At 39.3% G+C, this 25310-nt stretch overlaps 1 protein-coding gene across 1 annotated transcript in view; it reads left to right on the forward strand.

The window, feature by feature from the left end:
* Positions 1 to 856: 856 nt before the first annotated feature.
* dab1a (DAB adaptor protein 1a) overlaps positions 857 to 25310 on the forward strand; it is a gene marked incomplete at its 3' end in the record, with an annotated part of 157106 nt that continues 132652 nt past the window's right edge. Inside the window, exon 1 of the mRNA XM_081378721.1 lies at positions 857 to 930. The remainder of the gene's footprint in view (positions 931 to 25310) is intronic.

A 25310-nucleotide genomic window follows, 5' to 3' on the forward strand; every position in this document is an offset into this window, starting at 1 on the left:
TAAAAGTCTAAACCGAGAATTTTTAAAGAGAAATGTCTGAGGAGCTTGAGTTTGTTGCCCAGCCCGGTACTATACGGTTATCCGGACCACACCTGACCACACGTGACCACAACCGCTCTTGGTTGGTCGTAACCCCGGTGACGGGTAGGTTTAGGGGCGGGGTTGGGGTAGGTCATCACATGTGGTCCGATAATTTATAGCACCCCCAGCCCTGTTTGTTTGACCATTCACTCCCATTATAAAGCTGGGAAGAGACAGGATTTTTAAAAATATAACTCTGATTGTGTTTGGCTGAAATAAGAAAGTCATATACACATAGGATGGTGAGAGGTGGTTTCATTTTTGAGTGAACTAACCCTTTTAAGTTTGAGGTGGTTGTTTTTTTCGTGCCCCCTGTGCACCTGTTCTACTTTCTTGCTGATGTCAGTTGAAGATATCGTGTTCTTTTCTTCTGTTTCAGCAAATAAGTTGATGTTAATTTATCTGCCATCATCAATCCCCCAACACATCTCTTTCTGTCTTTATATTCTTTTGCACATGCTAGCTTTTTGGCATTGAAAACTCTCTCGCCCCTCCCACTCCTTGCGTTTTCTCCTGAAACCAAGAAACCAGGACAGCTCGGCGCTCGACGGGTTAACGCGCACTCGCGCTCGTGATTGGCTGCGGGAGCGGCGCTTTTAGAGAGAGGTAACCAGGCAACTTCAGCTGGAACAGCGGAGAGAAAGAACAGGGTAAAGGGGAAAAGAAGCGCAAAAATCCCATCAGTTTTGGTGTGCGATAGAAAGGATGTAGTCCAGGTCTGTGGCTGTATGTCCCCGGCATGGGAAAGTGGATTACTGCTCTTCTACAGACGGTAGAGACTGGATACGGAGTGATTGCGCGTGGATTTTTATAATGAGAAGTATGGGATCTGAACGCACCAGTTTAAAGGTAAGAGGGTTTGTCTTAAGGATGTGATTCGTGATGACATATGAGAAAAAAAGAAAAAAAAAAGAAAGAAAAAAAAAAACCCCGGCGTCGGTGCTGTTGCAATGAAACTTGTCCATGTGGAACATGAGGACATCTTCCTGCGCTTCGGTGATGGAGTTATGTCAGTTGATTGTATTCACGCATCTAAAGCAATTGGAGAGATATGACTTAACAGTTATCCCACATTTGATTTGCGAGGAAATGAGCCGAACCAACTGCCACCAGTTGACGGTGATCATGCGTCCACGCGCGTATGGAGAGGAGCGGCGTTTGCTGCATTGACATCCATGTTCTGCCCTGTTCGAGAGCGATTGATCAACTGAGATTTACTACAACGCTTCATATTTAACACCCTTTTCATTCATTGCGAAGCAGGGAGGTCTTGTAGCTACACTCAAGAAGTGCTATATGCGCGCACTCATTTGCAACTGCAGTGAAAGATATGTTCACTATTCCGGACGGATTAAAACGCACGAGTAGCCTACTAGTTCAAGACACGGTAGCGTGATCTTTCCATGTATTTAAACGTGTTACGAGTAAAGAAAAGTGTAGATTTTGTTTGTTTGGTTCAGGCAGGATGATCGGTCCGCAGGGGCTCCGCGGCAGCAGATTCCCGCATTAATCGTACTGCCCGTGTGTGTGTGTGTGTGTGTGTGTGCGCGCGTGCGCGCGCTCCTGCGCGTGTGACAGGGAACCACCGTCCGTCCGGGCGGCGAGAATTCGTTACTCGCACTCTAAGAATCTGTCAACTGACTTGGGGCACCGGCGACCGCGTTAAACGCGTCTCTACGTGACGTTTTATGAACGGTTGCGCTGCAGGAATATGTTCCTTCAGTGTTTGAAGCGGTAGAAACGGGAGCGCGTGAGGATAATATGTGCTTTGACAGAGAACATCCTTTTCTGACTGCCTGCGGACCGCTGCTTGTGGTCGCACTGAGAGCTGTAGTTTCAAAACGAAAGACGGTCCCCTCGACGTTTACTAACAACGCTTGAAAAGACACCGAATCTCGTCGTGTTGCCTTCACGTGCGGTTCCACTAAGCGGAGCTCGGTCTGAAAGACAAAAGCGCCAGTGACTGGAATGTCCGGTGAGGAAGACTTTACCATATAGTAAAACCTAAAATAACCTACACTGTGGTGACAAGCCAACGGTCTCCGCAAGGGAAGCAAAAAAACAGTTTAATCTAGGCTACTAAGTAATGTCTTGATGAACATAAACATGTGGAATGGTTTGTGTGAGGGTTAGCTTTGGGATTAAATTATTGCAAACACCATTACCTCGATAAAAACAACACAAGTCAATAAAAAGTCCTCATCATCATGGAAAACAAATGTGTATGACAGTTTCATCATTTATCAAAGACTTGTGAAAATTCCTGTGTAAAAAAAAAAAAAAAAAAAAAAAAAAAAAAAAAACGTCCTTAACCCATTTAACAATTCAAAGGCAGCACCCTTTAATCTGTATTTCTGATGATAGTTCTGACCCTTATACATGCCTCCGTAGTATTGATGGTTGAAAATTCAGAGTCACAAAGGTGTATTTTGTTTCTTTTATATTTGTGTCTGAACTCATCCAGGTGTCAGGTGTTCATTGGCAGCGGCTTGTTTTTAGGTCATTTGTTAATATGTCACCCATCTTTTTGTGTGGTTCAGCCATCAATTTGTGTTTATTTCCAGCTGAATGCTATTTCATTGTTGTGTTTTCAGGCAGAACTACCATTGTGAATTGTTAAGATAGATAGATAGATAGATAGATAGATAGATAGATAGATAGATAGATAGATAGATAGATAGATAGATAGATAGATAGATAGATGGATGGATAAACATAGATAGACGGATGGATGGATGGATGAACAGATAGACAGATAGATAGATAGACGGACAGACAGACAGATGATGGTTGGATAGATAGATAGATAGATAGATAGATAGATAGATAGATAGATAGATAGATAGATAGATAGATAGATAGATAGTCAGAAAGAATGATAGATAGATAGATAGATAGTCAGAAAGAATGATAGACAGATAGATAGATAGATAGATAGATAGATAGATAGATAGATAGATAGATAGATAGATAGATAGATAGATAGACAGACAGATAGACAGACAGGCAGACAGACAGAATGATAGCTAGATAGACAGAATGATAGATAGACAGACAGACAGACAGATGATGGATGGATAAAAAGATAGATAGATAGATAGATAGATAGTCAGAAAGATAGATAGATAGATAGATAGATAGATAGATAGATAGATAGTCAGAAAGAATTATAGATAGACAGAATGATAGATAGATAGTCAGACAGAATGATAGATAGATAGATAGATAGACAGACAGACAGATAGATAGACAGACAGATGATGGATGGATGGATAAAAAGATAGATAGATAGATAGATAGATAGATAGATAGTCAGAAAGATAGATAGATAGATAGATAGATAGATAGATAGATAGATAGATAGATAGATAGATAGATAGATAGTCAGAAAGAATTATAGATAGACAGAATGATAGATAGATAGTCAGACAGAATGATAGATAGATAGATAGATAGATAGATAGATAGATAGATAGATAGATAGATAGATAGATAGATAGATAGATAGATAGTCAGAAAGAATTATAGATAGACAGAATGATAGATAGATAGTCAGACAGAATGATAGATAGATAGATAGATAGATAGATAGATAGACAGATAGATAGGTAGATAGATAGATAGATAGTCAGACAGATAGATAGATAGATAGATAGATAGATAGATAGATAGATAGATAGATAGATAGATAGACAGATCAAACGAGGATACATAAAAAAGGGGGAAAAAAGCGTGTGTTTTTTTCTGCCATAATCAGGTCACTATGCCAACCTGTGCCAGATGGCTCACTCTCCCAACCGCTCATATTACATCAATGAACTGCTTATAGGTTGCCATTACCGTGGTAAAGGTGGTCTGTTCAGTGCTCTGGACTGTTCTGTGTGTATGGCAAGTAGGCCTTTCCTTCTCTGCCTGAATGGGCCCAGCAGGAAACAGTGCATCTCCATGGAGACGCAACACAGAGTGTGGGAACCCTCAAAGCCAACATTGTTTTGCTCTCTCCTCTGTGTTCATTTATTCATTCTACAAGCTGGGTTTGTTTTGAGTTAATGTAGAACTCAGAGGTAGCAGGGTTCATATCAAGACTTGGGCAACCGCATGTTTAAGCAAAATTAACAATAATGCATGTTAGTTTGGCCTGAATGAATTTAATGGCAAACCAAACCAGCTTGCTGTTCTATGTAAATGTCTGTTTAAATGAATTCCAGGATTGGTTTGGTACTTATTTATGTAAAGATGTGAGGAATAATGGCCACAATAGACCTTATTCAGAGCAGCGCCATGACTGGTATGAAAGCGAGGCTGTGAGGGATAGACTTACATAGACTTACAAGGCTGTCAGTCCCTCACAGCCTTGCTTTCATTCCCGTTAAAAATCAAAGATGGCGCCTATGTGAATAAGGTCTATCCTGTAGGACTTTTCCAAAGAAAAAAATGTGGGTCATTATTTCTGAATGCCACTACATTTAAAGTTGAAGTCGCACTTTAGTTTTCTGAGGTGTTTGTTGTAAAAGGAGTCTAAGGATGTTTTGGGTTGATGGCATTGCACAAAATGGAGCAGCTTGTGTCTTCATCAGATCAGTAGGTGTTGGGGATTCCTGAAGTAGAGCCGTTCCGTGGGGGATGTCCCTTCTCGGGAATCTGTCCGACATAGAGAGGAGGCATCGACTGCCGTCCCTCGTCCTCAGTATTGATCCCTCTGTTCTGTGTGACATTATCTGCTCCTGCTAATTAGAGCTCGGGAATGGGCTCACCCATCGGATGGCATCCGACACTGAGGACATGACACTGAGCCTGAGGGCACAGCTGCCACGGTTTTGGCTCAGACTTTTGCACATCAGAAGCTTTCCACTCAAAATTTAGGAGTAAAAGTGACAATTTAAATGCGAAAATGCCATTGCTTGAATTCATTGGATATTCATTAGGGTTCTGTGTATTTTAGGAATCTCTAGGTGAGACACTAGTGAGCTTCCTAAGGTAACATCCTTATAGGATTGCAAATTCATAAGTGACCACAGACTAACTCACAATTGAGTTTTTCATGTTGCTCAACTAACATCACGACACTCTATTAAGCATAAAATACATAAACACATCAGTACACACTGAATTATTTTCATCAATACATTTACTTTTTAAAAGCTAATTTTCTCTCTAAAATAGTGATGGCATTGTATACGTCTTTTAGCTATACAGTTGAAACGGATTATTTTAATGTTTACAGATTGCCCCATTCACTTCCGTAATAAGCCTTCCATATAGCCTACTCACCAAAACTACTGATTATCTGTACACAAAATCCATTCTCCTTTCTTTTCTCAAGAAGACTTCAATTACACTGTTGTAAATGTTATTTGTGCGTTTCAGTTCCAACAATAATTCCCTTTCTATCGCCATGGAGGCTAATGCTGAAAGTCGAGTCTGTCCAGTCTTATTTTTGGCATAAGTTTTAATTCTCTTTAGGGCTGAGAATGTCCGCTCGACAGAAGCAGTGGACACAGGGACAGTCAGCGCCAAACAAGCCAATGTCTGCCCCATGCTCTCACTCAGATTATTCTGCTGAAGGAAATGAAGGAGATCAGCTGGACTTTTAAAGTGAGTCATGGCATACATTACAGTCCTGTTTTTAGCCGGGACAGATCGAACAGTGTTCCGTGACTCTGTGTCAAGCTGGATTTTTTCCGGTATGTCTGAAACTGCTGGGGGTTGAGGAGAGAGACACATTCATTTTTCGTGGTCTTGAAATCTATTCCGTATCTGGCAAAGAATGTTGTCCAGAACAGTGCTGTGGAGTTGGTGGTAGTATGCACGAAGGTCTCCTTGTGCTGGACCTCTCCGTCCGCTCCTTGACATCCTGTGTCAGCGTCCACCATAACAGCGACTTTTTTAATCTCCCTTTTTATCTCTTCTCCCATTAATTCAGCAATGGTATTAATCAGGTCGTTTTGCATTTTGCCTTTGCATTTGTGGATCCAGCGCTTTCATCGTGTCCCCGAAACTAAAGTTCTTGTTTACCCAAACAATATGACACAATCTATCAGTCTTTTCAATATTTCCCTGTTTTTCTTCGCTCCGTATCCCTGTTCATTGAGCTGTAGATCCACTCGGGTTTCCCCAAAAGTTTTCAAAAGCACCGTTGCTTGTAAGTGTCCGGCCGTGATTTGGTGTCTCGCTGCTGCTTTGGTTAGACAACTGAAGTCTGCAAACCCAGTGTGGCTCCAAACACCAGTGTTCCTCGGAGGCTGTGAGCCAAGGATACCGCTCGTAGTTACTGCATTGAAAGTGGTAAACCCTTTCTCCGGCTGGGACAGGCTTGCTAGCTTCAGGTTGGCCGACCTTTCCTTATAATGTCCCGCTTTTCTTGAAAAGTACATTGTGAAAATGGCTTTGCAAGTAAATCTGCGACCAAATAAATGTATTCTTCTCTGTCAGCCATTGTAGTTTGCACAGTGGTATTTAATAGCTACATGAATATATTTTTATATTGTACAGATGCCGTTTGCATTCAGCTCTGACTAGTAGTAATAGTTCGCGTTCTGACCTTCCAATCAAAGGACGTGAAAAGGCCGACGTTATTCTAAGCCTGCTAGATGGCCTCAGTGTCACCATCTTGAAATCCGATTGGTTGATTAAATCTGATTGAGTATCTGATTGGTTAAAGCGCACTGTTAAATTGCCATTCATTTTTAAGCTACAGACGCCCGCACTATTGATTCTGAAGGCCTCAAGGCAGATTTCTTTGATCATGGCAACACATGATGGCTGTAATATGATTGGATAAAAGCTCTAACATAAACTTGGACTACTGGAAGAAGCGCGACCAAGAAAAAAGCTATGAAATTAAGAGAATAGACTATTTGGAATAATTTAATACACATTCACGGGAAAATATATATTAAAATGCAATGTTTATGCCAGCAGAGAAGGCCTTGATGGCCCTGACGGCCCACCACTGCAGGTTGTACAAGGTGGAAGCAGTGGTTCTCTTTGTGCCACATGCTGCAATGCCCCGCTGGCATCTGCCCCATAATCTCCTTAAAATGGCCACAATCTGTCTGCACAGCTATTCGGGGCCAAAAAACGACACTGAAACATCAGCCCGCACACAAGCAAGCTCAGCATACTTTCACATGTAGTCTCATCTTTGTTCCACGGTCTTTTGCTGATGTATAATTCAAACACTTGTTAACACTGGCCTTCTGTTCTTGTCTATCGAACCTGCCTTCAAGTACATAACTAACAAATAGCATAACAGTTGCACATTGATTGCAGATGACTGCAGTTTCAGGGTCTATAGTCTTGAACATATATCTGCTTTTCATTTACCGCATAACCATTCTCCAGTTCCTCCTCTGACTGTTTAAATCAAATTCCCTCCTTGAGCTATGAATAAAGAACCGTGCTCATATGTATTTTTTTTTTTTTTCAGTCCGAATAGAAAAAATTAACTCACCCTCAACGAGCACGCAGTCCCATTTCTCACTGCGGCATAGAGGAACGCAACGCTCCACTGACTTCAGCCTACCCGTAGAAACAAAAGGGAGTAAAAAGGCAGACAAAAAGTCAATGGTTGATAATTTAGTCCCGCGAGAGCTTCGCTCCAAAGCGAGTTTGATGTGCTGCATTGCAAACAAAGACTGGGAGAAACTCAGAAATGCAGCCCATGCAACAGTCTCAGTACATTAACACTTCAATTAAATCCATTCTTTCTACATTCTCATTTACTTGCGCTCACACTACGCCGACTACTCTCCCGGGACAGATTCTTTATTTGAGGTGCTACTTGGCGCTCATTTACAATGTTTTATGTTTTGCATCACCAGAGACCGGTGGTTTTGCATCTCTTCTGTCCTCTGACATTTAAAGACATTGAAAAGCATGGAGATGAGAAGAAAAGAAAGGAAATGTATGACATTTTAAGCCTTGCTTTTCTTCTCCACTGCCTTTTGTATGCATACACTATTGTTGAAAAGTTTGGGATCTGTAAATTAAAAAAATAATCTTATGCTCACCAAAGTTGCATTTGTTTGATCAAAAATACAGTAAAAACAGTCAAATTTTTACAGTTCAAAATAACTGTTTTCTTTTTTAAAATATTTTATGTAATTTATTCTTGTGATGGTAGAGCTGAATTTTCAGCATCATTCTAATATGCTGATTTGGTGCTTGAGAAACTTGTCTTATTATTATCAGTGTTGTGCTGCTTAATATGTTTGAGGAAACTGTGATGCATGTTTCTTCGGGATTCTTTAATGAATAGAAAGTTCAAAAGTACAGTATGTACAAAACTGATTTTCATTTTCAACCTTTTTTATCCCTGTTTTTTTTTCTGTCGACACAGACGAAGACTTGTTGAGCAAATGGCTGTTGTCCACGTTGCTTGAGTAGGGCCAAGTGCCACTTCTGCTTCTACTGTCACTACTGTCTCTCTTCTGTTGTTTTAAGGGGTAGTTCAGACAAAAAATGGCAATTCTGTCCTCATTTATTCACCCTACATGTGGTTCAAAACCTGTATGCCTTTCTTTCTTCTGTGGAAAACAAAAGATAACGCTGAAAATGTTGAAAAATGAATCCACACAAAAATCCACATCCAAAATATCTTCTTTTGTGTTCCGCAGCATTTGGAACCACACGAGAGTGAGTAAATTATGACCGAATTTTCATTTTTGGTGAACTATCCCTTTAAGGGTTAGCTGGAAAATCAAAAGGAACAAAATGGCTCCCTTAGGTACCTTGACCTAAGGACCCGAATTGCTTTTTTTTCTGACAACAAATGGCATTAGATTAATTCTGCTCTTACTGTCTTTTCATCTGGTCTAATCTATTGTCTCTCTTCCACTCGAGAGAGAGAGAGAGAAAGAAAAGATTTGGCGTGACCTGCTCAGTGGGGCCCCGGTCTGCTTGTATATTAGAGTGGGCTTCGGCTCTTTAGTATGCGCAGGCCTCTCTGTGCACCATTATCAAGCTGAAATGAAAAGCCTGTATTTTCCATGGCGGACAGAGTGGTGAGCTGCATAGAACTGGAGCGCTGCAGCTGTTATGCGCTTTAGAGAGAGAGAGGGTGCAGTTGAATGTAAGGACGGAGACATACACACACACGGAATCAAAGACGTGAGGTTTGCTCTACTAATGTCAGCGTAGATTTGTCAGTAATATGACGGTGTGCATATGCTGCCAGCTGGTGGTATTCTCTGTCAGATGTTAGCCTTAGGGCAAGACAAGCCAGGTCTGTAGTCAAACACTAGGGAATAACGACACTTTGGCTGTCTAATGAGACACACAAAATGGCTAACTCGGGTTTGTCTAAATGAACAAATAAATTGCTGAAATACGCCATTTAATTTAATCCATGCCATATTTTATCTGTGGAATTATCAGAGATGTCAATAAATAGCGTGTCAAGGCTAGGCGTGTACGGAATCTGAACACGGAAATCTCTGAACATTTGTATTTTTGTATCAGAACATTCATCGTTCATGGAGTTCTTTACATTCCCATACTCTGAGCGCACTTTTATTAAACAAGCCATGAAATGATTTGACAAGTGCTATTTTCTGTTGATGTATTTCCTGTCTAAACTATTAGTTGGGGTCACTGTGTTCTGCTGAACTAACTTACTCAACTGCTCTGATTTATTTTCTTTAAATTAATATTTTCATTTTGTTACTAGTTAGAAGCTTCACTGCGTCGCTCATTAGTTCTCCTCAGCTGAATCTTCAGCGCTGCAGCACAATACCGGTAAATCTTTTTTTTTTTTTTTTCGAGCATGTGATTTTGCTGTCTGTTTTGAATATGACTCAATAAGAAATGCAATCAAAAGACTGTACCACAAAATAAACCTACAAAGGAACCAGTGGTCCGATTCACAAACAAATGACTCTTATGAACGGCTCTTTTTTGTGAATCAAAAACATACTGTGTGACCAGTGTAGCCCAATTCCTGAAACAAATGACTCTTAGTCAGTTCTTTTAATGAATAAGTAAAAAGGAGATTTGCAGTTGGAATCAGTCATGTATAATTTAAAGCATTAGCAGAGAGAGAATTTAAAAATGGATGTTGTGACTGAAATACTGTATAACCAACTGAATCAAACATCAATTGTAATGGAAATCAAATCGATTCGTATCGGTTCTGAATTGGAAAAAGTCACACTTAAGTGTGAAAACCTTTAACAGGCCTTTGTTTACGTTACAGTGATTTTGATAAATAACGGCATTAGAGGGATTCTAGAGAACACTTATTTTGACGAAAATGTACACGCCCCTGCAAACAAGATGATTCATCAATATTTTTGGTCTGTTTTATATTGCCAATATTTCTATGCTAGTGCAAATTAAATGGCCTCAAAACTAACATACCTGAGGTGTGTCCAAAGTCATATTCTGTCATTTGATGAGGAATGGACTTTGCAACCATTAAAAAAGTATGTTCTATTTAATATGAATGTGTAGAGTATAAATAAAATCTGTATGTATTACATCCGCCATGTTGCATCCGCTTCGCTGCCATTCACAAGTTCTCATAGCCTCATGGAATAGTAAATTGTCTATCAGATACACACTTCGAAATCTTGGCGAAAGTAGCAGATCCTTTCCACCTAGTGTTTTATAAAGACTATGAATTTGTACACAGTCACACTACCATTTCACATATTGTTTTTCGTGTACTATGTAATAGGGAAGTAAACATTTTAGTAGTGAAGTAAGCAGGGTTGTACATGTTGTGGCAGCATGGTTTTCAGAGATGTGTGGCATTCATTTCTTTGATGGACATGGACACATCTGTGGTGTGATAGTTTGTCCAAGGTGTGTCAGCTGGATCACAGCTCATTTGGACCAGAAAAAACACACCGGTGCCAGATCCAGATGTGCCAACCATAAGCATCCAACACCTACTATTCCAACCTGTCTCCTTTCTCTCCCTCTCAACTCTCTCTCTCTCTGTCAGTCCTTCTCACTCTATTTTTGAACTAGGAATGTAGATGTGTTTATTCATGAGAATCAACATAGTGAATGCATCTGGGCAGACAGAAGACCAGCCTTGAACTCTGGAGACGGGGTGTTTCCATAATGATTACATGTAAAAGAGCTACGGTGTAGCATCTCAGGCGGTCTCCTGGCGTTATTGCCCTGGCTGGGAGAGATTTCGCTCTCATGTTGCCAGCAAAGCCTTCTGCCCTTGTACTGCAGGAAACTGATTCTGTTTTTTGAATAGTTGCCTGGGAAATCTACTCTCCGGCTTTGCTCGAAACGAACGTACATCTCTCCAGAGCGATTGCTTTTCTCTTCTCCTCTGCTGCATGCGCTGCTAGAAGTAACTGCACTTCACCGTCTCTCTCTTTCTCTCTTTCTCTCTTGCTTGTATGGGGAATTCCATCTACGAATCCCTCTTCTCTTTCCCTTCTCTTATCTCTGTGTGCAGGGAAGGATTCAGAGTTGTGCGTACATATCTGTGCCGAAAAAAAGATGAAAGTAGTATTTTATTCTCCTTTTTTTGTGTCTGATATAAAAGCAAGGGCTCTTTTGCTTGTGATAACACTCAGCCTCTCCGTCTCTGGAGCACAGTCAGGGTCTAATGCACAGACACTCTATTGCACCCGCGCGTGTCTTCGTGGAACGCATGTGTGTGTGCGCATGTGTTTGAGCAGGGCCATATTAAACTGACATTCTGGCGACGTGGCGTGTCATGTTGAAACCACTGGATAAATGGCTGAGACTCAGCATGAGACAGAGCAATATGGAGAAATATGTGGAGTAAGAGAGAGGGAGGGATGAGATGAATGGATGGAGAGATCGTAGAATGGCATAAGATGGTGAGTCTCATCTGTAATGGTTAGGCAACTGTGCATGGATGCACAAACAAGTAAATTATTCATATGACAATTGGTGTTTTATGGGATTCAAGATGGTTTTTGACTCCAAGAGGAAAATTTGCCTATTCAGAGGTTGAGAGATTTGAGATTTGTTCATGTAGAGAGATATTTCATCATAAAATGAAATGATGTCTTGCTCTAATATTGCTTGTTTGAACTATTCACATTGACATCCCTGTGGTTTGATTGTAGATTTAGTATCTTTGGCGGTATCATTTGTGATTTTTCTTTCCTTTGATCTAGAGATCTCACTCTTCCCATCGATCTCTTTATTTTGTCCATTGGTGTGTTTAGTTTCTAAAGTGTTTCTTTTGTGATCTGCAAAGTCATTTATTTCTTTTCTCTAAAATGCTAATCCTCTAGATCATTTGTCTGATTTTGGAGTTTCACACTTCACTGATCTTTCACTTGTGCCGTTTCAGTCCTTCACTCTAGATCCAGGTAGCCGTCCAGCGCTCAACACCACAAGATCTCACACTTTTCCTCCCACAGACCTCCCAAGATTGAAAAACAAAGCACAGACACTCCCTATCCACATTATGTGTGTGTGAAACCATTAAGATATTAAGTCTTCAATTAGCTCGATGTGTTAATGACATTAGACTGTGGCAGATAAGAGCCGGGTTAGATGGCCCTCTCGGAATTGATGGGGTCTGATTAGAAGGTGGTGGCTTAATAATCCAGTGCCTTTAAATGAGATGCCCTCACACGAAGACGACTAACTTGCGCACACACACACACACGCACACAGAGGCACTTGACAGTGAGATACTTGGATGAACCCCAGCAGATTTAGCTAAGCCCCTCCCCAGTTTAATGACAGCCGCTGAATCGGCACGCTGCTGATAGCAAAGTGGCACAAAGTGGGTTTAATGGAACAGGGCAATTCCAAAGACCATCAGGATTAAATTGGAGTGAAATGATTTGGGGGAATAGAGAGAGTGAGATTGAAGAATAAAACCCCCTCCCCTTTATTGCATGATGAACATAAATGGCAGCCCAGGGTGGTGTGATCAGTTAAAGACTCTCTCTGAGTGTGAGTTTGTGTGTGTGTGTGTGTGGCTTGATGAGAAATGGAGTGGAATGGCTTGTGGGGGAGGGAGAGATGCAGAATCATGTAAGGTTAACCGTGGAGATAACCCACATTTTTAATGTGTTGACGTCTGTCTGCGCCAGTGTGTTTGAGTGGAAGAGAAGCACATTAGAACGCTACTGTAATTACAGCGAGTGTGGGCAGAGTGATTCGCCCTGGCATGGATGCCCGGTGTGGGTAGGGGTGGGTTATTTGGAGGACAGCTGTGTCCTCCGCGGAGGGAATGTACAGCAGGGGGTCTTTACCCTTCGCATGGACTCTGCCCTTCCTGTCTCTTTCCAGCCTGTTTCGACACCTCAGCAAACCATCACGACTTGTAGGAATATTTATGTGAAGTCGGCACTGAATTATTTAAAATTGGTCCAGCCTCAAGGCCCAACAGTTATTTTATTCATCACAATTGCACTGTATGTTGGGGTGAGTTCTAAAATAATAGTCACAAACTAGACACATACTGTGATATAGATGGTATGGAGAACAAGGGTGGTCTGACTGACTCTTCCAGTGATTGTCTCATCACAATAATTGTTTCTTCCTATAGTCTAATTGTGAGTGTTGAAGTCAAGTCACATTTATTTGTATAGTGCTTTATAAAATAAAGATTTACTTCAGTTTCAGCTGTAATGCAGCTCTACAGAAAACATAATGTCATTTTTCAGCTCAATTCAGATTCAGTATTGATTCAATTCAGTCCAATGACTGTCAATGTTGCAAAGTTAATCAAAATACATTAAATTGAAGTTGACTACCTTACAATTTAGACACAATTTTGTCAGTTGCTTTTTTTCAGAGAAACTCATAGTAGTGGTATTTTGTTCCTGAATGAATTCGTGTTTTGAATGAATCAGTTTAGTGAATAATTCAGTGACTCACTCATGAAGACAGTCACTTGTTTCATTCCTAAATGAATCAATCTCACTAATAAAAACTCTCTCAACAAATTGGTTAAGTGAATGATTTATTCATAAAGACAGGTGCATGTTTGGTATGTAAATTAATCTGCATATTTGAGCAAATTGTTTGAGTGAATTATTCAGTGATTCATTCATATAGGCAGTTACTTTTTTATTCCTGAATGAATCAGTGTGTTTGGATGAATCGCTTGAGTAAATGATTCAGTAATTAATAATTCAGTAAGATTCAATGAATCTCCGTTTTTGGAGATAAAAGGTTTCTTACTGACATTGACACTATGTAATCTGCAGGAGTGACCACTGAAAAATCCTGACAACTGTCCCCATTCTATCTGGAACATGCAAAAAACAAACAAACAGTAAAAGTTTTATACGTCCATTACCTAATTTATGATTTGCTAACATCTGCATACTAAGTTCCTGAATAATGAATAAGCTTTATACAAATAAAATAATTGCAGCTTAGTTTTCATAAGGGGTTTGGATGGACCAGCTCTGCATTGTGAACATTGTACTATATCTACACAATGCATCGGTTTTGATATCAAAAGAGCAAGAAATATCATGATGTGTCATCTTTCAGGGCTTCCACCCCACCAATCACAGCACATGTTTCTGTTTCACAGATATAGTTCATATAGTGTGCTACTGAGACAATCCAAAGAGAGAAAGAGAGAGAGAGAAATGAAGTGAAAAAATGCATTGACTGCCACATTAGATTCAGCTGAATTGCTAGTCAAGCCCACTGTGAATGAGGCATTGAATTATTTGACCCTATTGCCCCAGATCCTCATGTAAGCTTTATAATTTGCCCATGATGAAAACAGTTCAGGGTCCATTGCTCCAATATTGCTGAGAGTTTAAGTGCTTTCTGGTTAAGTCTGGTGTGCTGTTTATCCACTGCTATTTTCAATGCGGTTTTCTCTTTTTAAACTCTTTTTTCATGTTTACTGCATGTCCATACAGTGATGCAGATGCAACATTTTCTTTTTGTGAGAGACAGATATTCCTGACTTTGCATATACAGTATTATTAGCCAAACACAGTTGCAAAGACTGCTTATTTGAATATTTTCTGAATAAATATTTGATCATGAATTTGAATTTAAATATTTCCATGATCAAATTAGTCCAAAATGTTTTATTTTACCATGTATTTTAAAAGAATAGGTCACTGAAAAAATATTTTGTTGTTCCAGTCTGCTGTTATTTTCCATTTGTTTCAAGTATAAACGGTAAAAACAAGACACGCACAAAACTGCCTGATACAGACACAAAATTGTCAACTTTTGCAGTGTTGCTTCTGATGTAAATTGAAATATTTCAGTGTTTTTACTGGGAAATAAATCAAATACGTTTCTTTCCAACCACTCTTGCATTGTACTGAGAGAGAGCAGAACCGGTGGCACGTAGGCCACCAGGAGCAATAATAGAAGCCACAAAGTGATTTGAGCCTGAAGCAGGTGGCTGGTCTGGGGGTCACCGCTGAGTTTCACAGAAATCAATAAACTCTCCAGGCCGAGTGCGGATGGGGAAGGAGGGGGAGGAGGTGATTTTTAAAGGGATCGGGTTTGAGGCCTGCAGGTAGGAATGCTCTTTAAATGAATCTGATTTGCCTGACACCATGGAGATGTTGATATATACCACACCTGAGAAAGAAAGAGGTCTGCCCTGCCATTATACAATCCCCTTTTCTCTCGCTTTCTCTATGGCTTTAAGGGAAATGTCATTTAATGTGGCGATATATTAAAATATCAGTGTGTGGAATACTAATAGTGTTGCCCCTGCTGTAGCCGCAGAAAGAATATCACCGTTGTATGGCTGTATGTATGTTGGTTTTGAAGTGTGTGCTAATCTGTTACAGAAGCACCTGTAATAGATGCCTATCTTGCAGCCCAGGAATGTTTTTTTCTGCATTTCTACGCCTGTATTTTTTGTAGAAGCTGTACAGCTAGGTTGTCCTCTCAGCATTATTTAAGGAAAAACGGTTGTTACTCATCATTTTACTTCTTTTTCATTTTTGGCCTCACTGTTGCTGTTATTAATATGGAAAATAAAGAGAGGACATGAACAGGGTTGGGGAAATCAAAAAAGAGCAGGACTCAAAGTCTTGTTAGCCACATAAGCGCCACCACTAAGCCACAACTCTGACCTACTGCTTTCTTTTCCCACTCTATCCATCTCATTCAACTACCTATAAGTAAGTTTGCAACTACATGTCATGTTTGGTTCATTTAAAACAAACTCTGGTGCAGTTGCTCTGTCAGTGCGGTTAACTGTAAGTGTGAATGCTGCCATCTGAGCACTGGTGCACACCAAACAAGCTAAAAAAAAAAAAAAAAAACTAAACCTTGACCTAAAACGGGACATGATGTCACAAGATGCGATCCTAAAAAGGACAGAATGCTCAAGCATACCTGTTTTTTCTCGTCATAGTCGCGATTTTACCCATCACAGTTTAGCACAGGCATCAAAACCGCGTCTCCTTGCAGCAGATCTTCGTTTGCGTGTGTGACTACTGTTTTGACTCCTTTACACATTTTATAAGCTCTTCATGAGTTCTCAGCTGGTTAAAATATCATCATATGGAGGCTACGCACATACAGTACAACGAGCGCATTGAGCCCAGCAAACAGCATTGATTTGGATGTTCGGTAAGTTCTGTGGTGAAATACGTTAAAAAAGCTGACCAGTCAGGTTGTTGAACCTATCCCTATGCCTTTAGGTTCGGTATCTTTAGGTTCAATGTTAAAATCCCAATGTGAATGCTAAGCAGACCAGGATTAAATGTTTTGTTTTGTTGGTCCAGACCAAACGAACCAAGCGAACCAAACTACAAGTGTGAACACACCCTAACTCTAATTAGAATATTAGTAGAGTTTTAGGTTAGAATTAGGGTTAGTAGAATAAGTACTTGAATAAGGACATGCACTTGCAAAGTTACTTATAGTCAGTAGAATGTCTGTTGGTGGACCATCAAAATAAAGTGTTAGCAGATATTAATAAGCAGATAGTCTACTAATGACTGGTAGTTGCAGTGGACATGATTTCACCAAGTAGAACATGTTCCTGGATCAACATCCTAATTCATCCTGAAACAACATTCCAATCAACCAATCAGATTTGAGGGATAGGTTTATAGGTTTAAAACAAGGGTTGGGTGCTTCCATATCAGTGTTATTCATCCTTCATTTCCCTGGGACTTTAGGGATAACTTATGGATAGGATTAGGTTTAGGGGAAGGGATAGGGTTTTTGGACAAGAGTGTTCCTTGACCAACAGTTGATCCAGTTGCATGTCTTACTTAGCAAAATCATGGCTACTTGTAGTTGATGTGTAGTTGCAAAGTTACTTATAGTTACTAGAATAAGTGGACTATCGAAATTAAGTGTTACCATATTTGTTGTCTTTGGTGATGTATAGACTCAGTTCAGTATTTCACTATTCTCATTGTGCTTTGCCATTCTTTCTTTCCCCATTTGGGCAGTTTAATTTGTTCACATTGTGACCGTCTGTAGACCTGCACTCTGGACCACCACACATTTTCATCTTATAAATGACAGTCGTTGTGAGAGAATTTAGTACACGTAGTACATTCACTTTATGTTCTATATGAAGGTATGGTTTTTCTGGAGGTGTTTTGAAAGCATCTGTTAGGGATGAGAAGAGGCCCAGGAGTTGTGGTTTAGATTGCCTCGAGCTCCCTGGTGCGACTTTGCTAAACTGTCCTGAATAAAACGGCAGTCAAAGCTTTTAAAAGGAATGAGGATTAACGACTCACAGCTCTGCCAGAATCAAGATTCAGATGTGTCTCAGACTGAACTGAAATGAAGCAACAACCTCTGTCAACACAGTTTAAAAGCAACATGGCAAACTGATTTTTTAAAGGTCTAAATGCTGAATTTTAAAACAAAAAATTTAACTCATTATTTACTGAAAATCTTGGAGGCATATTAATAATTTAATCACTGAGTCTGTGAGTTGAACTCAAAGATTTAATAACATTTGCACTAGTAATGTCTGATTTGTGAACAAATATTTTAGACCAGTTCTGTGAATTGGATCAAATGATTCATTAAAAAGATTTGACTTAAAAGAATAATTCGTTCACAAATCAGGCATTGGTATTATTGCAAATATCAAGACTTTCAGTGCTTAAATGCTTGAAATATAGTGCAAAAGTCTGTAACACTTTATTTAACAGTGTCTTTGTTACATGTAGTTATTGTAGTAATAACTATAAATTATGCATAATTACATGCAACTAACCCTAAACCAAACCCAAATCCTAACCCTAACCCAACAGTAAGTACATGCAGTTAATTATTATTACTCAGTACTTAAATGCATAATTATACTGTTCCATGGACACCTTAAAATAAAAGTGTAACCCAAAAGTCATATGGACCGCTTTATTGTAATTTTGCAGCTTGATAGCCTCAGCCCTCATTAATTTTCTTCATATAAAAAAGAATTGCCTGGGATATTCTCCAAAAATTCACCTTTTGTGTTTCACAAAGGAAAGTTAGTCATATGAGTTTCACTAGCAGCAGGCACAATTCTATCTTAGTTAACTCCAACCTATGGTTATGGCTACATAGAGTGAAAAAGAGTGAAATCAGTCTAAAGATAGGGCTCAGAAAGAAATGACATGTGGAGAGAGAACCTCTGTTCACACTGAGAGAACAGAGCGATGTATGGAAGGTAGAGGAGAAATGGTGGAGAAACTGTGAGGCTCCTGTGGAGAGAGAGATGAAAAGAAGAGCAGAGCTTGCCAATTTCATAAAGAGGGAAAGCTGAAGAGAGAGATTGGATTCATTCTGACTGCTAAATGAGCTCTTGAAGGGCTGGAGTGACAGGACACATCCTCAGAGAATCAGAGAGAGAGGACCTCATCTTCACTTTTCATTTGCTTGCCATCCATTAGTATGATAAATACAGGGGAAAAGGGGAGACCATACCATGTCTTGCCTTTGCAGGGGTCTCGTTTGAATGTTAAAAGGCTATTTGATTCTCTAGTGAAGTGTCTTCCAAGATCGGCTGAGTACTAACAAGCTAGTTTCAAACCCTAGCATGCGTCTCTTCTGTGAGCTCTTGTGATGGTAGTTCGTCGAGGGGAGGGTCACTGATTTTGAGACTACATACATACATTGCCAAAAGAGTTTGTAGCACTGCATGTTAAAGCTGGGGATAGTCGATTGGAAAGCCTGATTATAGGTGTATAGTATGGGCTAAGCTAGCAGGCTAATCGGCTTCATGTACAGTATGCTAAGCTGGGTAGCTCGCAACACATAACCTAATAATAAAAAAAACACTTAAAAATAAATAAATCTTGCCACCCCCAAACTTTTGAAACTTTTGGTAGTGTATCTGAAGATTTGTTTACTTAAGAAGCAAAACCTGAGCAAGATATTACTACTTTTCAATAAACATATCTTTAATCAGGCCTATTTTTCTTATCCCACTAGTCTATGAAAGTTTGTTTTCTTGTTTTCTAAGCATAAACCTCAGTAAATGTACTGAGAAAAACAACCTGCATTCAAAATGTAGTCTCAGATAACCAGTCAAAACTATTTTATCTCAAATTTTTTTTGTTTCTACAGTAAATGTGTCTTGTTTTTAAGGACGTTTAGATTTTCTTTTTACATCCAAACAAAACAAAAATACTAATTAATAAAATTTTGTTTTGCAGAGCTCAGATAGCTGTCAGTGTAAATGGCCCTATAGATAAACACACATTTCCAATGCACATTTTACAGCATTCTGCATGTGCAGAGACAGTGTGTGTGTGTGTGTGTGTGTGTGTGTGTGTGTGTGTGTGTGTGTGTGTGTGTGTGTGTGTGTGTGTGTGTGTGTGTGTGTGTGTGTGTGGAATAGAGATGACAGGCCAGACGATTGGAGGTGTATTTGCCTGGCTCCAGGTGTTACAGTGCGTTTAATTACTCTCATGGCAGATTAACGAGACAAAGATTGTGCAGATTTCCCGAACACACACACACACACACACACACAAACTCACACTCATACTGGACTAATTACCTTTCAGCTCTGAGAATCTACTGCAAAGCTAGCGTAACACACACACACACACACGCACACACATACACACTAATATAGCGTGTGTTGCGTTGCATTCAAATACGCTCATTCTCTCACTACCAAGGCAACCCAACTTATCGCCTCATAAGGACAGACAAACAGTCGTAATGAATTAACAGAGGAGTACACTATATTAACCAGCTCCTGCACTAGCTCTCACATTCATCAAAACAATAGAGTGACTTCATTAGCGACTAAAGCAAAACACCCGGTCTGCACTTTCTTCCAGCCTAGTCGGTTCTTCACGTTTCCTTTTTTTTCCCCAAATGTGGGCTCCACACGCATGCTGATAGAGATAGTCCTCGTCCCCAGAGCGTCTGTCTGCGGGCGCTGCTACAGGTAGCAGTGGCGACGACAGCAGCTTGACTTAAAACACAAATGATTTCTGCCATATGGCAGAGCAGGGACTTGGGAATGAGGGGGAAATCTCAGATTCTGTGTGTGTGTGTGTGTGTGTGTGTGTGTGTGTGTGTGTGTGTGTGTGTGTGTGTGTGTGTGTGTGTGTGTGTGTGTGTGTGTGTGTGTGTGTGTGTGTGTGTGTGTGTGTGTGTGTGTGTGTTGAAAAGGCTGCTGTAAAGTAAAGTGTTTTAGAGAAAGGCTTCATTAAGTCAAGTATTCTGGCACCTCGTGGCTTTCTCACACTGGTCTTAAGCTGGTCTTTTTCTCAACTTCCTCTGGGGCCGATGGCTGCTCACTGCTTGGCACAATGGACTGTAGGAACAGAGAGAAATAAACATTTCCTCTAAAAAGCCTTCAGACCTGCCCACTGCTCTCCTGTGCCCGAGAGCCAGAAACCCTCCTGAATATTCCTTATTCAGTCTTTTTTTTTTTTTTTCTAGTAAAAATGTTTAAATCCTTAAAGCAAGATAAAATTATTTGAGAAGCAAAATTGCACAAGGTAATGGGACTTCAGAGACAATGTTCTGAATTATTTCTGTTATATTCTTAAACGTACAATATGTAATTTTTTCGCCGCTAGGGGTCGCTAACCTCTTACAATAACAAAGGCGTAGTTTGATGACGCAACATTTGCTAAGAATTATGGATCTTGTCGTCAACGTCAAGCCGACCGATCTAATAATGTTTATGGATGAGTAAAAACATAGATGTTTTTATCATGACTATGATATAAAGCAGTTCGGTATTGCTAAGAGACAGCTATCAGCTCCACACGCGACGCGAGTCCCGCGGATATAAAAGGAATATGGACATTTCATTCTACCGAACTACACGCAAGTGCAGAATTACTACTCACAGGTCAGTGTATTAGACAAATTAAACTTGTGAGGTAACGCAGCGGTTTCACTTGGTCTAACATTACACTAGCACACTAAACTGCATTTGAATGTGTTGAAATGTATGTGTTAGTTTGTCTGTATGAGACTAGCAGTAAGCTAGATCAACATTAGAATAACATACAGATCATATTCTGACATTTTATAATTGTTGAACTTTATAACATTGATTAGTTTTATGTAAATGCGCTCACCTATTTAATAAAGTACATGTAGGAGCGGTCTCGGACGTGGCGCTCTCGGCATCTCGAAAACACCGCACTGATATTGATTCTCGTTTTAGTTCTCCTTTTTTATCCAAAGTCTGCTTGCCATGGTCCATAATGTTTGAACGAAACAACAACAGCGTGCAGATAGACATTACGAACTACACACCTTGGTTACTACAAGACGGCTGTGGTTGCTATGGCAGTACGAGCGGAAACCAGGGAGAACACGGATATGACGCCATTGACGGCGACAAAACGGAAATAAAGAAACGGTCTGTGTCTTCGAATTAAATTACAAATTTCTCCTGGTTTGAAAGTTGTTGGAAACAGTCGGGATAATGTAAGTACACAACTAAAAAAAATATATAACATAGATATAGTGATTTTTACTATTTTTAAAGCAAAAAAACTACATATTGTACCTTTAACATAAGAAAATAAGACAAAACATTTTAAAATCCTTAAAACAAGATACAATTATTTTGGAGGCAAAATTGCATAAGACAATAGGACTCGGTTTCTGAGATAATATTGTTATTTTTTCCCTTTATTGTCTTGTATTTTTATGGGAAAACAAGACAAAAATGTTGCTTAAGAAGTAAGGCGGCAGCATTGTTTCTCTAAAAAATGTCTCATAGTTTCCTCAAAAATAATAAGCAGCACAACTGTTTTTAACATTAATAATAATAACAAATGTTTCTTGTTCAGCAAATCATCGTATTAGAATGATTTCTGAAGGATCATGTGACACTAAAGAGTGGAGTAATAATTCTGAAAATTCATTTTTGAACACAGGAATAAATAACATTTTAAAATATTTAAAAATAATTTAAAAAAGGAATTTAAAATTGTAATATTTTTTCACAATATTTAAGTTTTTATTGTATTTTTGATCAAATAAATGCATGCTTCTCGTACTGGCCCCAAACGTTTTGAACGGTCGGGACACACAAACACACATCTCGCTTTCTCTTTCCCTGGCAGGTTGGACGTGTGGGTTTGTTAGTGTGAGGAATGAATGGGCTTTTTCATGGACAGAACTCACACAAAGCTCTCTGCCCGTCTCAAGAACAGGAAGTGCGAACAAAGAGACAGGAGGGTCTGAACAATTGCTGTCTGATAAAATGTTTTCTGAACGAATAAACCACAGAAGTGGAGATCTCACTTTCTAGCTTTTGCACCTAAACCCAGAATTATAAATCGAATTCAGCTGATTTTTATTTAAGATGGTTAGAGGAATCAAGTGAATAATACGAAATTGTGAGTATTGACCATAGATTAGAATAGCGATAAAGCTTGGAAACGAAGCACTTGTTTATGAGAAGACTTGTGTGACCAAACTACATTTCCCATCATTATCTGTGACAGTGTGAATGTTATTTATTTTCTTTTTTAATTACACACTTAATGTGCATCCTTTGCCCTTTATTTAGTTGTATTAGCACTTAAATGTTTCCTGTGTAAAATACTTCTAGTAGGTCCATTTTATTTTGTGTGAAATCCTTTGAACACACATTGTCACTCTATAATTATGATTTTTTTAACTTCCCAGGAGGACTTGAACGCACCGTTGAGTTCATTAAATCTGCAAGTAAAATGCAATTATTGCCGCAAAATATAATGTGTTACACATTTTTAATTTAGTCCCTATACCGATGTACCAGAGCTAGTATGGTAATTGTGATGTACTATACAGTTACGGTTAGTCGACCACGAATTTACTAGAAAGCCCAGAAGTGCGGTTGTTCAGCACTATGTACGCGCACACGAGAGAGAAGCGCTTTTCATTCGTCTCATTCTTCAATAGAATAGTAAAAATAATCAACGTCAGTACACCTAATTTATTTTCACTGACTTCGAGATATGCCTATAATGGTCTTTTGGTGTATTTTTTGTTTGTTTGTTATCGCGCTGCTCCCCCGAGGAATAGGCCTCTGTTGCCCACCGACGTCTACAATATGAAATATAGGCTATATTGTTGTCGTCTCTATTTTTAACTTTTGATTCTGTTTTTTTTTTTGTTCTAAAAGTTTGTTCTATTCTGTTTAAAATGTACTTTTACATATTTCATTTTTGCTTTCGTTAAATTTAACCAATTTTGTTGTAGCCTAATAGGCAAAAAAAAAAACAACAACCTTGTATTCTTTTCTTTCTAAAAGTTTGTTCTATTCTGTTTTGTTTATTTTATTTTTTTACATATGTAATCAGCCTCATTCTTGTTGAAATAATGAAAAAAGTTTTTTTGGTCCCACTTTATATTAAGTGGCGTTAAGTACTATGTACTTACATAAAAAAATAAGTACAATGTACCTATTGTGTTCATGTTGTATGGTAAAACTCTTTTGCTGCTGTTGAGGTGTGATACGGGTAAGGTTAGAGACAGGTGTGGTGGATTGGGTAGGTTTAAAGGTCCTGTATAATGCCCCTTTTCACAAGATGTAAAATAAGTCTCTGATGTCCCCAGAGTGTGTATGTGAAGTTTCAGCTCAAAATACCCAACAGATCATTTTTTTACAGCATGTTTAAATTGTCATTTTTTGGGGGCTCAGAAAAATGCGCTGTTTCAGTGTGTGCCCTTTAAATGCAAATAAGCTGCTGCTGGACAACACAGGGGGCGGAGCTTCATGAGCTCGCGCACAGTCTCTCAGGACAATTTCATCTCACGGAATGATGATAATATCAGAAACTCTCAGAAACGGTGTTCAGTTCGAGTCGGACAATAATGCCTACAGAGTCAGAGTGCTGTATAGAGATGAAACAGGTATAGTTTAGTAGTTTAATTACGGTTATTATAACGTATTTGTCATCTGCTTGTATGTATCCATTATTTATTAATAGCCTACCATTCTGCTGTCTGAATGATGATCAAAAATATACTGATGAGTTTAATAAAGTTTATTGTACATCACACAAAAGATGAAGCGTCAGTTTTACTTCAGAAAATCACCGTAAGAGCTGAGTAAACACAGTAAATTATTAGAAGTGCGCAAGTACATAAACGAATTTCGGTAGAGTTGAGGGAGCATTCCTGTGGGCGGAGGTTAGTCAAAAAAACGGTTTTAGTGACGTCATTAAAGAAGGAAGTAGAGGGATGTAGTCCAAACAGGCCGTTCGATGTAGTCAACTTCTGTTAAATAAAATATCTCGCTTGGCATTGAACTTTGAGCTTTATAATTTTACAGATATTATTTATACTCTAACAACAACATTACACACTAACTAAAGTTTGAAACATGGGATCACGAAGAACGGGACCTTTAAGGGTGAGTTAAGGTTTAAGGGAAGGGTCAACAAATGTATTTTTTATTTTTATTTTTTTAAATTCATAATATTCCAATATTCCATGAAAAGATGGGCCCCAGATGCTTCAATGGCTTGGATATTCTCTCTAGAAAATTACTTCACCTATAAGAATAAGAGCTTATGTCTGAATGAAAGCCAAAACGACAGTCAAGCTTTAACCTGAGGGCAACATAAATGTATCTCTACAATCTCTCTCACTAGAAAGAAAACCCTCTGGAGGGAGGAGGAGGAGGAGGCCGAGACTGGAATACATTTAACTCTTTAATTAGTCTTAATGCACATGAAGCACCTTATCAGCACATGCCTCCGAGGGCTTCATCTCACTCTCTCTAAAGTTTTACAATCATATCAGGACAAAACTTAATACGGCTGAAAACTTTGATCTGCTATTGGAGCGTTTCATTAGGCCCTGAGGTCTTTCCTTTTTAGGGTTTACTCTCTAGA

The sequence above is a fragment of the Scardinius erythrophthalmus genome, assembly GCF_964197995.2.
Source record: "Scardinius erythrophthalmus genome assembly, chromosome: 11".
NCBI classification, from domain to species: domain Eukaryota; kingdom Metazoa; phylum Chordata; class Actinopteri; order Cypriniformes; family Leuciscidae; genus Scardinius; species Scardinius erythrophthalmus.